This window comes from Canis lupus, chromosome 2 (assembly GCF_048164855.1).
Source record: "Canis lupus baileyi chromosome 2, mCanLup2.hap1, whole genome shotgun sequence".
NCBI classification, from domain to species: domain Eukaryota; kingdom Metazoa; phylum Chordata; class Mammalia; order Carnivora; family Canidae; genus Canis; species Canis lupus.
In genome coordinates, this window is record NC_132839.1 from 7,248,187 (window position 1) to 7,261,971 (window position 13,785).

At 33.2% G+C, this 13,785-nt stretch overlaps 1 long non-coding RNA gene across 1 annotated transcript in view; it reads left to right on the forward strand.

The window, feature by feature from the left end:
• Positions 1-3,344: 3,344 nt before the first annotated feature.
• Positions 3,345-13,785, forward strand: part of LOC140611814 (uncharacterized) — a 52,781-nt gene continuing 42,340 nt past the window's right edge. The window contains exons 1-2 of the long non-coding RNA XR_012013069.1: positions 3,345-3,589; positions 11,563-11,751. This is a non-coding gene — a long non-coding RNA (uncharacterized lncRNA). The remainder of the gene's footprint in view (positions 3,590-11,562; positions 11,752-13,785) is intronic.

Genomic DNA, 13,785 nt, shown 5'->3' on the forward strand with positions numbered 1-13,785 from the left:
AGATGTTAAATTTATTTTATTAAAATGATAGGAGTTGCTGGAATATTCTGAGGGTTCTTATATTCTGTAAGCACCCCTATATTTCTAGTTGTAGCAATTTCATATTTTATATGGATTTCAAAGCTGATATGAAAAGAAAGAGAAAAGAAAGTATCAGCATTATTTTTTATTATGAATTATTATTTTCCTGGTCACAATGATGATTCGAAGTGAACAGCTATCCTTGGATATCACTTCTTCTTCTATAGTTATGACTCTAATTATTAGTTGGTCTTCTCGAATATACATGTGCTCATGCATAAAAATGTAAATTTCTCCGTAAATTCCAAATCTATAATTACTTGTAGTTGATTCAATCAGTATTGTGGTCTTTCTATCTGTAATCTAACAAACACACTAGTCAGACATTACAAAATGTTTGGGTGCTTTTCTTGAATCACCATTATATTCGTTTTAATTTATATGATAATTTTGTATGTTCAAAACTTACACAATAATATATACTGTTTACAGCAATTCCAAACAGTGCAGTTGTATATGAAGAAAAATATTTTCCCCTCACTCATTAATTTTCCCAGCCATAAAATTTAAACAATGCTTTAAATAATATGATTTTTCATTCTTTTTCTAATGTTTGTCTGAATGTACAACTGGTTAATTTAGTGCTATTTTATTTAATTTTTCATAAAAATTGAGATTACTCTGCTACCCTTTTTTTCAATACTCCATCATGGATAACTTATTGGTTTAAAGATTTATTTTATTTATTTGGGAGAGAGAGAGAGCATGTAAGAGAAAGTTCACAATCAGGGTCAGGAGGTTTGGAAGGGGCAGAGGCTGAGGGATAAGCAGACTCCCTGCTGATCAAGAGAGCCCAAGATGGGGCTCCATCCCAGGACCCCGGGACCATGACTTGAGCCAAAGGCCGATGCTTAACCTACTGAGTCACCCAGCTATATCCATCATGGATAACTTTTTAAGTCAGTACGTATAAATCTCACTTTTCTTTATTTCACATAGTTTAGGAATCATGATCTAGTCAATCATTTCCTCATTTATGAACTTTCAGGATGTCGTTTATATTTTGCTTGTGCAAATAATGTTGCAACAAACTGACTTGTGAAAAAATTACCTACTTAAAATGCTACAAAAATGTATTATGTTCTTTTGAATTAAACTTCTGCTATTGTCCTCAGATACCTTATACCTTATGAAGTCTAATATAAAAATAAAATCAACTCTAGCACTGCTCTTGAAATAGCTTATAATTACACAGAACTAAAATAACTTCATCAGGAATACACACCACTTTTTAAACAATCATCGTCTTTGCATGGCTTTTGCTTAGAAAAAAAAAATGAAAGCCAGAAAATAAAGTTTTTTTTAAGCCATGGATATTAGAAGTATAAAATACCACATAAATTATTTGGTAGTTCTCTTCGATTACAGAAACAAATCCTGCAGAAGTAAGTTTGCTTTATTCAGGACAGCTTTAAATATCTCTGGAAAGTTAAATTCCTGTAGAATAGTATTTTACAGTTGAATTGTTCATTTTATTATTTCTCACGTATCAGTCATCTGGATGTTGCTGTAAAGGTATTTTTTAGATGCAATTAACATTTAAATCGATAGACTTTGAGTAAAACAGATTATCCTGTGTAATGTGGATGGACTTTATCAAATCACTTGAAAAGAGAAAAACAGACAGGTCCTCTGAGGAAGAGGGAATTCTATCTTCTGTCTTCAGACTTGAGTTGTAACAACAAATCTTACATATATATTTACATCCTTTTGATTATTTTTCTCTGGAGAATCCTAATAGAGCCACAAAGTTTGTAAAAATTTGCTATAGCAGCTATAGGAAACTAATACACTAACCAACACAGTTATTGTTTTAACATACCAATTTAATTCAAATTAAAGATTCAGAAATGGAGAAAATTTGATTTGGAATGATTTTTATTGAGGGTCAAATTTGTTAAATATAAATTATGAATATAAAGCTAAATGAGTCTGGACATATTATTCACTCTATACGGTGCAAAATAACAATTAATAAATATGAGAAAGTAAAAAGTGGAAGGCAGGTAAAATTACAAGCGTACTTTTAAAAAATCTTTATCATAATTAAACTATGTCCAGTGTCCCCCCCCAAAAGCAAAATATATTCTCCAAGGCTTCAAAGACTAGATAACTAAAAATATACTATAACTATAATATTAATATAATACAATTATAATATTAATATACTATATTAATTATATATCTATTTTAGGTATGCAAATAATTTGTACATAAGGGAACATATCAACAAACACACATATACTCGCATGTACAAAAAATGGAAAACACATTCATAAAAACACACACATAGGTACGTACACATACAAAGAAGCAGGCATAATAGAATAAAAGTTTTGTGAACAAAATACTTAACATGAAATGTCATAAAGTTAAATATAAACAAGTATTTGTTTTAGCATAAATGCAATGGATAATTTATTAGTGTGTAACTATTTTACTAACTATAATTTTAAAAATATTTGATATACTTTTTCATCATATAGAATTCTGAGCGGTTTAAGTATTTTACAATAAGCATATGTAACTGCCATTAATTTAGAAATTGGGTCTCTACTGGAAACAGCTATAAAAAATGGACAAAACACATGGGGAAGTTTTATCTTTGGCATCATCCAAGTCCTCTGTCACCTGCAACAGAAAGCATCTTTCTTCCACGTTCCAACCACATGTTCTTCGTTTCCAACTGGGATCTCACCGGCAGCACTTTTAATGTTTATATTTCCAGCAACCTTATATTCATTTTGATGTATGTGTCGGTGCTTCCTCTTTTTTGCTTTCTGAGACTTTGTTAAAATCGTTAACATCCATATTTCTATGTAGTCTTTTCAAAGCTTAGTAGGCTTTTTCTATGATACATCTCAAAACTCTTCTAGTCACCATCATTACCTAAATCCAATCCAGATGCTTCCACATTTCTAGGTATTTGTTATAGTAGTAACCTACTTTTCATTACCAAAATCTGTATCAATTTCCCAGGGATGCCATAATGAAGTACCATAAATAGAGTGGCCTAATTAAACAGGAGTATATTTTTTAATCTAATTCTAGAAGCTAAAAGATATCAAGGAATTGTTCAGGGCCATGCTCTCCTGAAGTTTCTAGGAAAAACATCTGTTACATGTCTCTTTCTTAGCTTCTGGTGTTTTCAGAGATCCTTGATATCCCTTAGCTTGGAATTGTGTAACTTGAGTCTCTGTCTCTGTCATCACATGGCATTCTCTCTGTGACTTCACAGTGTCTTCCTATAAGACCACCAATCAAATTGGACTAAGGGCTCACCCTACTCCAGTATAACCTTATTTTAACTACATACATGTGCGATGACCCTATTTCAGATAACCACCTTCCGATATACTGAAGATTACGACTTCAACATATATTGTTTGGGAATACGATGAAACCCATAAAAATTACACAGGACAACAGGGATGAGCTTCAAAAAATTACATTAATGAAAGAAACCAGAAAAAAGTCATCTATATATTATGTTAAATATCCATAATAGGTAAGTCCATAGAGATAGAAAGTAGACCGGTGGTTTCCACAGTCTGGAAATGGGGAGTAACTGCTTACAGGTTGTGTTTCTTTTTAGAGTATTGAAAATACTTTGGAACTTGTGTTAGTTTGCTCAGGCTGCTGTAGCTAAATGCCACATACTGGGTGGCTTACACAATAAAAATGTATTTCTTACAATTCTGGAGGCTAGACAGCCAAGAACCATTTGTCCATAGAATTGGTTGCTAATGAGACCTTTCTCCTTGGCTTCCAGATGGCCACCTTGTAGGAATGTCCTCATACGGTCTTTCTTTCTGTGCATGCGCACTCCTGGTGTCTCTTCCTTTTTTTATAATGACACAAGTCCTACTGGATTACAGCTATACCCTTATGATCTCATTTAACCTTACTTTTTTTCCTTCAACACTCTATCTTCAAATATAGTCATAATGAAGATTAGAGTTCCAGCATATGAATTTGGGCGGGGGGAGCAACTCAGTCCATATCAGAATTGTGAATATACTAAATGCCACTTTGTTGTTCACTTTAAAGTGCTTAATATTTTTATATGAATTTCACCTCAATAAAAAAAAATTGAAAAGTACATTTACATCAAATCCTCTTCCATGAACTACATATAACTGTATTCACAGATGTTAAGTATAACAAGTGTTTTCTTGTATACCTTCACCTTCATTAAGATAAGTACAATGAATTTTATGCTTTAAAGTATTTAATAACAACATGTAAATTGAATTTACTGTATCATACAAGATTTCATTTTGCAGACTATAAGAAAATTTAACCTCAAAATACTGATATGTAAATGCTAAATCTAGTGGGTTTTTTTTGTTTAGAAAATACTACTGTTTTAATAATTTGAAAGTAGCTAGATCTTAATTTATATGTGGCAAACTGCCATTACCACCTTGATTTCAAAATTATTTATATTTAAGTATGTATCAATTGTTTACGTAGCAGTAGGGTCAGTTATAAAATTTCACCAAGTTGCTAGTTGTCTCAATATTCAGTGAAGTTTAGGATCAGGACTGGAAGATAACATTTTTAAATAGCAGTAATTTTGTACTCAGCTTTTAACTATTATTAAATAAGGGGTAGTAAATATAATTGATATCCTAACAGGTAACTAGCCATCTCTATCATTCATAAACGTTCCCTCTATCATTTCTTATTATTGACAACCTTGGATCATATATAGCTACTGCTGGTAACTATCCTATTCTCTTTGAATAATTATGTAACTCAAATACCATATAACCCAAAGGTAAAATAGGGTTAAATTTAAGTGATTTTTTTTCTAAATTTACAGTCCAGTGGTGCTGGAAGTAATAAATTCTTTCCAAAAGTGACAATTCAAACTAAATTGTTGAATTGATTAACAGCACTACTTAAATAAACTGTTATTGTTCCATTCCTAGAGATATTGAGGACATGGCAAATTTCAGCCTCCTTTCTTTGCCCAGAACATCCATTCAGAGTTATGAGAAGATACATAATTAACAGATTAACATTATAAAAAGCATCAAGTTTCTGAGTCATTGATGGACATTGGGCATTCCTGTGGGAAATTCTAGGGTTCAAAAACATTTCTGGTTCATTCATAACAGCCAAAGATAAAATCAGGAGACACAGCCCCTGGATGCTAACCAGAGGCCTTTCTGTGTGTGCTGAATCCCAGATGAGATGTGCAACAGTTGGTCTGCCTAAATGTGCCATTTCCAATACTTTCTTAAAAGCCTGCAAGGCGCAATATCACACTCAGTGCCCCAAACCAGTTCTGGCATTCGAGAAACATCTAGTTTTAACTGGTGTAAAGGAACAAAGGACAGGAAAGAAAGAGGGGAAAGAGGAGGGAATCAAAGGAGAAGCAAAAAGGGAAGAAGGAAGAAGAGGACAAAAACGACAAAGACGGGAAGGATGAGAACTGTCAGACCAGTTGAGTAGATTTGCTCATGGAGTTTCTGACTGGTCTTTTGTCCTCCTTTAGTCTGTTTTCTTTCATACCTCAGATGCTGAACTATAAAAAAATATTTCCATAATTAAGGTAGTACTTTCAGCAACAGAGAACAGATTAATCCTGTAACACTTATCTGTGTTTTAAGGAAGTTTAGTTGGAGGTAAGACGAGAGGATAATAACCAAATCAATTTTACTCACCTCACTATATATTTTGCTTTAAAAAGTGATTATTATCTATTCAATTCTTTTACATGCCTACACTTTTTTTTTTCACATTTCTTTACGATCTTAGATAGGACATTTATTTTAGTTATCATTCCTGAGATTCTCAAAGTCCTACATGACTGGATTACAGACAAGAATAAAGCAGAAAGCTAAGAATCCAGCCTTCATGCTTGAGACGTCTAGTCTCAAACTTAAGTAACAGAGAACTCTGGGCACTCAAGTCCATCTTCATAATTTTCCACTGAAGCCAAGAGCAAAGTATTTGTTTGAAACGGCACCACCTCCTCAACAAAGAAGGCAGAGCAGTCTTGGGCAGCCACTCTGGGAACCTCCCTGTACAGCATGTTTTATCTTGGCCACTCTGATATTGTCAAATTATACGAATCACAAACACAATTGCCAGACAATATCATAAGTGAGTGAGTCTGGACAAATACTCTATCATCAGGATCGCTGCAAACATTGGTGGACATGAAAGTTTATTGTCCTTATTCTTTGTATTCTCTTTCTAAAACAAGTGGCTAACATTCAGCCCTATGTGATTGTCATGCTGGATTTGGACTCAATATCACCAGTCAACACATTTTTAAGAGAAAATGAATAATTTAAATGTGTGGAATGTCATAAATCTCAAATATTAGCAAATATATCATTAAAAAGCACATCTCTGAGGTAGATCCAACCAATTGATTATGACTCTGTGAGTTCTATTTATTAAGAGCCCAGCCAAATAATGATGCCATGAATAAATATGCTTTAAAAATTTTAGCATAAATAATGTAAAAATGACTTCTTTGCTCCAAGACTTCTGACTCTAAAATATTTAAATGGAATTGTGAATCCTATAAGAGAATGAGATATGTGTAAGAATTCAGGAGGCTAACATTTGTAAGCCCATTTTAGAACCACCAAGCTTTACTAAACATTTATTGTTTGGCTACCATTGTAAAATCATTCATATTTTTCAATTTGACAGACATAGTTTAAAATTTTTTTGAGGAGCTTGCAGGCAAATTGGAGGAATATATTGTCTAATGGGAGACTCTTAATATAATGTAATAAATGTTCAAAAAAAGGTTTGTACTCTAAGAAGATCACATATTCTTTTCTGGAACCTAGCTGCCTTCTTGTAAATATTAACCTCAAAGTACTTAATAGCCTAATGCTATTGAACATTCATGCATATAAAGAATTCTCCATACTTTGTTTTCAAGCTCATCGAGTATTATTTTCATGAAGCTTCTTTTCCAAGAGAGATAGACAAACTGATTAACCAGTTTACTTAGCAATTATGATTCTTATTGTAAATTAATAAGTGGATAAATTGGTCTTAAACATTAGTTCCTTGTGACTTTGATACCATTTGTGTTAGCATACTCAATTCTAATCAAATCAGTAATAATGACGAAATTTAATTTATGGGGCAATGCTGGGAACTAAAGCCTAAATGACTAATAATTGATCATAATAAACTCCACTTCATGGGAAACTACCTGTCTAGCCAGACAGCCAGCAATACCCAGATTTTTATGGACTCCTTGCATCAGTCACTTTTGAAATACATTTTAAAACAAAGTGCTAGGAAAAAGTAAAAGTAGGAATTTAGGATATTCTTAGTGCACAGTAGTTATTTGTAGTATCAGCAAATATGAATGTTTATAAATTCTTGGAAGATTTGTAATAATAACACATGTTGGAACTTCCAAATAATACATCTAAAATGATTGTGTAGTGACAAAAAAAACATAAACACATTTTATATCATTGAACATTTAAGCAACTGTTACATGAGATTAAGATGTTCTAACAGCAATAAAAAGAAAAATATTTCACAGAAAATGCTATATTGGTTTTTCAGTTTGGTTGTATGAAAAGGGAAATAATTACATTTATATATTTATATAATTATATTTGTATAATACATTTATACTATAATATATAATTTATAATTCATTTAAATGCCAAATTTCTTTCAAACACCTTTCCCAGTAAAAATTTTAAAGGTATCATAAATGGTTTTAAATAATATGTCTGAATTACTAATGGTTTTAAATATTATGACTGAACATATTTTTGCATAAAGAGATTTACTGTGATTAATATAGAGAAATGAAAAATTACATAAGTGTCTCTAGGAACTCCACCTTCCAGTGTCATCCTTAATTAATTGCAAGTATTGCAGCTTAATTTTAATGTGTTTGATGACTTCTAAAAGTTCGGGGAGTTTTTGTGAAAGGTATAACTAAAATATGTTCATTTGCAAATAAATTGTATGACAATTTAACAAGGTATTAGGAATTAAGAGAACAAAGCCAAAAAACTAAGAGTAAAAATAAACAGAAAACAAATTTAAAAAAAAAACACACACAAAGATGCTTCAATGAAAACAGAAATTCATATAAATAGTCTGTGGACCAAAAAGATTCCCACTACTATTCTAGATTAAAATATAAAAATGGCAGCGAGTTAGGACTAAGGGATGGAGTGACACCTAATTAAGGGCCTTGTGAGCTATGTTCAATGTTTGAGCAAATTGGGAGCTCTGAAAGGCTTTTAAGTAGGGAAGAACTAATAAGATCACTGTAATCAGCACAACGAAATAGAAGGTGCTGACTTGAGCCACATTGATCATGTATTCAGTTATTTCAGTAATTCAATCCTGAAGCTCAGAAATTTTGCAAATTACAAAATTATACTGCACTGGTGTGCAAACTACTACCTATAAGGAAAATTTGGTCTGGCAATTGTTTGAAAATAAACCTCACTGGATCATAGCACAGCCATTTGTTTATGTATTGTCTATGGCTGCTTTCACACTATTAGAACAGAGCTGAATAAATGAGACAATGATCATATGACTCACAAACATAAAATATTTACTATCTGGCTCTTTATACAAGATGTTTGTGGACTCTTGCTATAATTCATAACTGCCATATAACTAACTGATGAAATTATGTCGGTAGAATGTGTGAGATCTGAAAGGCACTTAGAACTGGTGTCCAAAGTGTTATTAATTACATGGCAAAGGAAAAAGAGACTAGAAGATAGAATGGAAAAGGGGTTAGATATCCAGTAAGAAAAATAGGAACATGCGATGCTATAAAAGGCAAGGATCTACAGTGACTTATGGAAGAAGAGTGGTCAACAATGCCAAACATTGCCAAAATTCAAATAAGGTATAGACTGAGAACTAGCGAAAAGTGCCTGGCACCTTGGATGAGAGTAGCTTCTATGGATTAAGAAAGTGAGAAGAGAGTAGTGAGTGAAAAAATAAAAGTCAGAAGACAAAAAGAGAAGGTATGTGAAAATATCATTGAGGATTATGTAAAATGAAAGAAAGTTTTTGTAGGGTTTCTTTATATGTCAGAAACTAATGACAAAAGTCTATGAAAGAGAGGAATTGAAGATTTAATAAAATTTGATAAAGCCATTCAAATATATGAAAGAATAGTATCTAGAACAAAGTAAAGAAACATTGCTTCTATTATAACAGCAAGGAAAGAGAACTATTGGATGGAAACATAGGGTATGTTTTCATATTTGTGTAGGGCATTTGATGGTATCTCCTCTGACACATTTTTTTTCTCAGTTTTAGAAAGAAGTGTTAAGAAGGAAATTCATCATTAAGATTGAGAAATGAGGCAGAAGGATTGAAATCAAGAAGTGTGAGAAAAGGTTTTGATATACTGGTGGCTAGAACGTGACAAAAATAAACCATGAAAATAAAGCCAAATTAATTAGCAGCACTGAGGACTCAATTGAAGTCAGAGACCCTAGCTTCATAAAGACTTTTGTGTACTTTCCGCTATGACTCTTTCATTAGTTTTCTGTAACCTGGTGATAGGCATGGGTATGGCACTGAGTTGGATTAATCTGTCATCATTCAGCCAGGTCTGGGATAAATTCCCCAAAGTCACATGGTCTGGGTTTAGAAATAGATATAATTGGAGGAAAACCTCAAAATTTTGAGTTAAAAGTAAAAAAAGAAAATGAAACAAGGCATATGTCTCCTGGTCTTCCCATCAGCCCAAGTAAAGTGTTCTGGGACCCATTGACTAGACAATCACAGCTGATTTGCATGCCAGAGTAGTGAGTATGAGTCACTCCCAAGTTTTTCTTCTCAATGATTTTACCATAAGCAGTCTGGACCCTAACATTTACTGGAACTTAAACAAGAGTATTAATGGAGGCCTACATATATGTCAGATATTTAAAACTTGTAAGTCGACCTGACAATTTTTAAGTGAAATACATGCTATAATTTTAATATGCCAAAGTACTTTTGTTAATAGCAAATTGAAAAATATGTGCAAAAGATAGTGTTTATGACTCAAGTCAGCCAAATGTCAAAGCTGTCTGATAAAAAAATGAATATGAACCAAAAATATTTTCTGATAAAATCCATAATTCAAAAGGGTCAGTTTATCAGTAATTATTTCTTGTCTTGAATGATTTCTAAACATATTAACAAATTTGATTGGGGAAAACTTTAGCAGACACCTGAGATTTCCAGTTTTTAAAAATGTGAGTAGACTATCTACATAAACAGTCATCTCTCTTTTCTTTAGTTTTCATCCAGAGCTCCATGTTTCCTCATTCTATTTCTTTTTATTTTTGTATTCTGTTTCTATATACTTATTTCTGTCATCTCAATGTGTAATTATTTTCATTGATCATAAGGATTAAAATAAAATGTAACCCAGTTAAATGTGTTTTATTAACAAATGTAAAAAATTAAATCAAGATTATTAGATGAAATTGAACTATTTAATTTTTGAAAATTGAATTACATTTTATTAAAGATTTTTATTAAAATATAACTACTCACAATATACAGTTTCTTTATTCTTGTTGACAATATAAAGAATCAATATCATGTTTCATATATGTTCGGCTAGAGCTCCACATAAGCAAATTTTAGAAAAATGTGAATCGTTTAACATTGCAAAGGAGCAAGCAATGGATATTCAACTCTACTAGAAAATAATATTTCACTATGCAAGAGTCTCTTGTTTTTAGGCTGTCTGAAGAAGGATTTGACAATGTAATTGACATATCTTTTATCTCAACAAAGCAATTCTGCTTCTCGAAGAGTCTGTATGCTCAAAAATAGTGCCCTGAAACAGTCTCCAACATTAGCAGAGTCACAACCACATCTAGACACTGTCTCCTTTCGTTTGAAGATATAAAAAAGGAGATGGGATAAGTGTTTTCCTGGGCCCCATGGGAAAAAAAAAAATGTGATTTCTGTTCTGGGGCTAAACACTGGATCCAAGATCCAGAGCTGCAGACGCACACGTATGTCCTTTAATAAGCTCTGTGCGTGTACTCATGCATGCACTTATGAGCCAGAGAGAGAGGAGGCAGAAAATGGAGCACTGTACTAAGACCACAAAAATAACCTTGTTTGTGCAGAATAAGCAACTCGAGTTTATGATAGACGCGAGTTCGATGGACCTGGCATAGGTCTTGAGGTGCTAGTCCTATACCTAGCACTGGTTGCTCTTGCTCACATGCACAAAGTCCCAGACCTTGTATGCCCAGGGGTGAAAGAGACTGAGAAAAGAGCTGGTGGGCTTGGGAGCTGCTCTGACACCATCATTTTCTGCCTGCAGCCAATGAGAAAACCAATAAAGAAACTGAAAATGAAGAAAAAAAAAGAAGAGAGAGAAACGAAATGTAGACTGAAGTCCTTCATGTTGGGAGAAGGAGAATCCCCAGCAAAAGCCATCCCCTTGTCCAGGTATTAAAAAGCAACTTTTCTGCTCATTTTCAGACAATCTTGCTCTTCTGAGCACAGCCAACATAGGACTTTATCCTATAAAGGGCACATGGAGAATGAGATGAAGAGAATGCATCTTAAAAGGCAAAGAAGATGAATTTGAACATGATGGAAAGTGATTGAAAGAACCAGAGACGGAGCAGATGCTAGGATGAGCGGAAGTGAACAAGAGGCTTCAGTAAGGTAGGTGGAGATGTGTATTCGAGGTTCCTATGACAGAGCTGAAGGACTAAGGAGATGAGATTGAGGAATCTTGAGTATGTCTGAGGAAGGGCATGTTACTGGTTTGTTTCTGTCAGCCCCTTTCCATCTTCAGTTCTTTCCTGCCCAACTTCTGGGTAAGGCTAAGAGGTGGAGAGAGAAATAGGTCATGAGGCTAAGGGTGTAAAGCAGTAACTTGTAAGTGAGCGGAAATGAAACTAGAGCAGGGGATTGAGGCTGGAAGGGTTTACATCTTGAGCAGTGACCATGGAGAGCCAATTTAGGAGCTATGCTGAGATTAACTGACTGGAAGTCGTTGGTAGTTTATTCTCAGTAGAACTTGCATTTTAAAGACCATCAGGCCTTGGATGGCAGAGGTCTCAGGGCAAGGAAGACTGGTGGCTACACAGGTTTCATTGGAATCATCAATTCATTCATTAAAAATGCTGTTTGTAGGCTATATCCACAGCTACTGAAGCAGAACCATTAGAGTTGAGACCAAGAAATGCAAATTAAAAAAAAAAAAAAAAAAAACCCTCAACGGATACTATACCCTTGACAACAAAGTATCCGTTTATATGTCTCGATTTGAAATTTCTTCTCTTGATTCTCTGTGCTTTAGGCCAAGATGTTCAGACCAGATTTTAGATATAGACAGACTAGAGCAAATTACCAGGGGATGCTGATTTATTTACGTTTAGTTTCCTAGACACATGTACAATTCAACCACACTCAGATGTAACTAGGGTTTATTTTGTTGTGTGTGCTTCTGTGCTTTGAGGCAAAGTGAAGCATTAAAAAAAAATACAAAGTTTACCTAAAACATTTTTCCTGGTTAAGGCTATTAGATCATTGCCATGATTACTGATAGTAAAGCTGAAGCTATGCCATTTTGAGCCACATTATTTTAATACACATTTTGTATCAAAACTATTTTTCAATGATTAGATATGTAGAATCTTTAAGAAAATTATATGTCTATGCTATTTCAGCCTGATTTGCTCTCCCAAATGATATTTTTAATGAAAATGAACAGGAAGGTCAAGTTGCCTAGAGTTTGCCTTAATCAGTGGTCATAGGGTCAGTAGTTATTTTTGCAATTGGTCATCAGCAACAAAATAAAATTCAATGAATATATTTAGAACACCAAAATAAAAGAGGTAAAACATGCAAACAGGAGAATGATTTATTAAAATTAGAATCATTCATTTTAGATTTAAACATATAGTCTATACTTTTTCCCAATTTTGATGCAGGTGGGTAACTGAAATTTATTTTAAGATCATTTTTTTCTATGAAGCTCTGATATTAATTATACTATATATCTGCTGGTATATCTAGATAATATTAACTCTTGCATTCATTACAGTTGTCATATTAAGAAACAGATTATCGACAGATGAATGGATAAAGATGTGTGTGTGTATATATATAATATATATATACACATATGTGTGCAATGGAATAATACTCCGCCATCAAAAAGAATGAAATCCTGCCATTTGCAATGACGTGGTTGGAACTGGAGGGTATTATGCTAAGTGACATAAGTCAGGGAAAGAAATGCCATATAACTTCACTTATATGTGGAGATCAAGAAACAAAATAGGTGAACATAAGAGAAAGGAAGGGAAAATAAAGATAAAAGCAGAAATGGAGGCAAACCATAAGAGACTCTTAACTACAGGACACAAACTGAGGGTTGCTAGAGGGGAGGTGTGGGAGATGAGGTAATTGGTTGATTGGCGTTAAGGAGGGCACTTGATATAATGAGCAATGGGTGTTATACACAACTGATGAAACACTAAGTTCTAGCCCCCAAACTAATAATACACTATATGTTAACCAAATTGAATTTAAATAAAAAAATAATAAAATAAAAATGTAAGATAAACAAAAAGAAAGAAACAGGTTAAAATGACAGCTCAAGACCAAGACAAAAAAATATTAGTAAAACTCACTTTTTTCTAATCTTGTTCTTTTTAAAAAGAAAGGAAGCTATTATGAATGACATCT